Below are 4,374 nucleotides of genomic sequence, written 5' to 3'. Positions count from 1 at the left end.
GCCTACTGCAACCCCCACAACAAAACCAGCCTGCCCAGTCTAAACTGAACTGCAATGATTTTGCTGCATACTTTGCCAACAAAATTAAAAGTCTCCACCAGGATTTACAGGCAATCCCACACAGTGCCCAACCAGGGTGCACAAACTCGCCCCCTCCTAACAGAGACAGATGGAACACTTTTAACCTAATGACAGAGGAGAGCCTTGACAAAATCCTAAGAGACCTTCCACCAACTACCTGCTTCCTCAATCCCTGCCCATCAAAGATAGTGCAGCAGGCAAGCAGTGGCGTACCTAGGGTAGTTGACACCCGGGGCCAGTCAGTTTTTAACACACCCCCCCCCCCCCCCCACATCCAGTACTAGGCAGACCGAGAATACAAAACACTCAGGACCTATAGAGCAATTCTACCATACCATAAGCAGTCATTTCTACGAGTCACACAAGGAAAAGGAAAGCATCTTAAACACTACAGTGAGCACTAGAACATCAATTCACCTATTGTAAATGAAAACAGACAGATTAGTCAATGCCAACCGAAAGCCATGTCTTTTTCACAAACACAGATACACCCTAATCCACTATAGAATAAGTAATCATAAACTTTCTATTTAGACAAAAATTAAACTGAACCCCCAATGCCAGACTCTGCATAAAATGCAACACCACAGAAACAGAAATGTCCTCTAGTACTGTGCAAAATAAAAGACAGCAGATGTAAATTTGAAAAAACTAACAAATACCAATCACCACTTTACAAATTAACAAATAGAAATAAAACAAATACAGAAAATAAAATAATACCATTTTACTGGACTAATACATTTAGCTTCCAGAGAACAAAACTCCTTCCTCAGGTCAGTACAGTATAGTGCTGTTACAGTATCTTATCGTGACCTGAGGAAGGGGGTTTTGTTCTCTGAAAGTCAAATGTATTAAAATTAGTCCAATAAAAGATTACCTTCTTTACATGTTCTATTTATAAACAACACAGCTACAATACTATATCCTAAAGCAAAATAATAAAATATATATTTACAGTTTGTTGTCTCTGCTTTCTGCTTTTCTCATCTTCTTTTCACTGTCTTCCTTCCATCCAGGATCTGTCTTTGCTCTCTCTCTGCCATCCAGTGTCTGCCCTCTCTAATGTCCCTTCCATCCACTGTCTGCCCTCTCTCTCTCTCTCTGCCCCTTCCATCCACCATTTGCCCCAGTCTGCCCTCTTTCTCTCTCCCCCTTCCACCCACCATCCGCCCTTTCTCTCTGCCCCTTCAATCCGTCTGCCCTCCCTCTCCCATCCATCCAGGGTCTGCCCTCCCTCATGCTTCCCACTTCCATCCAGGGTCTGTTGTCCCTCTCTCTGCCCCCCCCTTTTCAGCCCCCAGTTCCAACTGCCCCTAGTTCCAGCCCCAGCCCACATCTCCCACCTGCCCCCCTTTTCAGCCCCACTATCCCACCATTCCCCAGCCCTTTTCTCCCATCAGTCCTGAGCTTCAGACCCCAGCCACTTCTCCCTGTCCCCTTTTCAGCCCCTAGTTTCAACCCCAGCCCTTTTCTCTCACCAGTCCTGAGCTTCAGCCCCCGCCAGTTCTCCCTGTCCCCTTTAAAGCCCCCAGTTTAAGCCCCTGCCCCGTTTCAGCCCACAGTTCCAGCACTAGCCCCCTTATCCCAAATACCCTCCTTTTCAGCCCCCAGTTCCAGCCCCCTTCATCCACCACATGCTTTGCATCCCCCCTTTTCAGCCCCAGACCCATTCTCCCACCTGCCCCAGGCATGGACCCATTCTCCCTCCTGCCCCCTTGTCAGACCCCAGTTCCAGCTTCAGACCCCTTCTCCCCCTGAGTACCCCCACCCCTCCCCAATCCCCTTCTCCCCTCTGAGCACCCCTCTCAGCTCCCCCACCCCTCCCCAGTTCCCTTCTCCCCTCTGAGAACCCCTCTCAGCTCCCCCACCCTTCCCCAGTTCCCTTCTCCCTTCTGAGAACCCCTCTGAGCTCCCTCCACCCCTCCTCAGTTCCCTTCTCCCCTCTGCGAACCCCTCTGAGCTCCCCCACCCCTCCCCAGTTCCCTTCCCCTCTGCGAACCCCTCTGAGCTCCCCCGCCCCCCCCAAATTCTCTTCTCCCCTCTGTGCGAACCCCTCTCAGCTCCCCCTACCCCCCCCAATTCCCTTCTCCCCTCTAAACTCCCCCACCTCCTTCTCCCATCTGAGCCCCCCCCTTTGTGGCGAGTGACAGAGCCCTCTTCTCCTGCTACCACCTTGCGTTTTTTTTTAATCCATGCAGCGACGCAGGCAGCGCCTCGTGTCTGCCCTGCTGTGTGCTTTGAAAAAAGAAAATCGCTTCGCTGGCGTCGGGCTGGCTTCTCTCGCTATGTCCCGCCCACTTTTGAGGTAACTTCCTATTTCCTCGAGGGCGGGACATAGCGAGAGAAGGCCGGCCCGACACCAGCGAAGCGATTTTCTTTTTTCAAAGCACACAGCAGGGCAGACACGAGGCGCTGCCTGCGTCCCTTGCTGAATGGATTTTTTTTTAAAACGCAGGGTGGTGGCATGAGACGGCGGAGCACCCCCCCACCCTCCGACACCCGGGGCGGACCGCCCCCCCTTTGTACGCCACTGCAGGCAAGTATGGGCCTTATAGAAGGCGCCACAAACATTGTGAACACCTCTCTTTCTAATGGGCAACTACCAACAGCATTAAAAAGGGCAGTGGTTCGCCCTCTGCTGAAGAAAAACAACCTTGACCTGGACAAACTTGAAAGTTACAGGCCAGTATCCAACATCCCATTTCTAGGGAAACTCATAGAACAAGCAGTCTGTGTTCAACTTAATGAATGGCTAGAAAGAGTAACTGGCTAGATCCATGTCAATCTGGATTCAGACCCAGTTATGGAACAGAAACGTCCTTGTATCCCTGCTAGATGACCTTCACAGAAACCAAGACAAGGGGTTCGCCTCGATGTTAGTACTGCTAGATCTGTCAGTAGCTTTTGACACTGGATCATGATATCTTGCTAGCACGACTGACAGAAACAGGTATCAATGGTACAGAACTTGATGGGTTCAGATCCTATCAGACAGGCAACAATTCATAATGTTTGGCAGCAACTCGTCACCACCATGGACACTGACCTGTGGGGGTACCACAAGGATCGATACTGTCACCTATTCTGTTCAATATCTACCTCAAGCCACTAGCTGAGCTGATTCGGTCAGTGGACACTCAGTTCTTCATCTATGCGGATGATGTGCAGCTACTCATACCCATTGAACCTAACTGGGATGGGCGGGACAAATTGTTTGTTCTTTTGGCCACTGTCGGAGACAGGGTGCTAGGCTCGATGGACCCTTGGTCTGTCCCAGCATAGTGATGCTTATGTACTTATGAACCTGACTTACCTACAGCCTTGAATAAACCGATTACTTGTCTATCATCAATTCAAGAATGGGCTAAACACAACAAACTTTGCCTGAACCCAAGTAAAACCGAGCTTCTCTGGGTCCCTAACACAAATGGATATATACCTGACATCAAAATCCCTTTTGGGAAGTATGAACCTCAAATCACAAATCAGGAACCTTGGAATACAGTTAGATTCAACACTTACTCTGATTCCCCAAATCCAAGCAACCTTCGAGAGCTGCTTCTACTATTTGCGACAGCTACGCTGCCTCTCTCCTTACATTGAGAAGGTAAATGTAAATCCAGTTGTGCATACCATGGTAACATCAAGACTGGATTACTGCAATACACTATACAATGGTCTGACTACAAAGGGCCTGCACCAGCTCCAGTTGATTCAGAATGCAGCAGCAAGACTCATAGAAGGTTGCAAGCGACGTGACCACATCACACCATTTTTGCAAAAACTTAATTGGCTACCAGTACAATACAGGGCTAAATTTTAAACTGTATGTCTGATCCTCAAGGCCCTGAAAGGAAATGGCCCCGAGCATCTGAAGAATAGGATGATCCTCCACACACCCACCAAGGACACTAAGGTCCTCCCAAGGACTTTCACTAACTACACTCTCTCCAAAAGACATTACACAATGTGATACCCGCAAGCGAGCCTTCTCCGGAGTTGCCCCCACAATCTGGAATGCATTGCCTAAAAGGCTCCGCTTAACACAAGACTACCTCTACTTCAGGAAGCAGGTGAAAGCTTGGCTCTTCAACCAAGCCTTTAATGGAAGAAGTAACTAACTTGTTAGTCTCACTCACACACAAGGATTGACTCGGGCTGCACATACTGCAGCGGGACGTGTTTATCCATTCCTAGCCTAACTGAGATAATATTTAACCATCTCTGACCTCATTTGCAACTTTCTTCAAATCAGTCACCTTACTTTCAAATTCTTCCTACTTTCTTACT

This window comes from Microcaecilia unicolor, chromosome 2 (assembly GCF_901765095.1).
Source record: "Microcaecilia unicolor chromosome 2, aMicUni1.1, whole genome shotgun sequence".
In the NCBI taxonomy this organism is placed as follows: domain Eukaryota; kingdom Metazoa; phylum Chordata; class Amphibia; order Gymnophiona; family Siphonopidae; genus Microcaecilia; species Microcaecilia unicolor.
The sequence above is the reverse complement of the archived record's forward strand: the minus strand, read 5'-3'. Positions refer to the sequence as shown.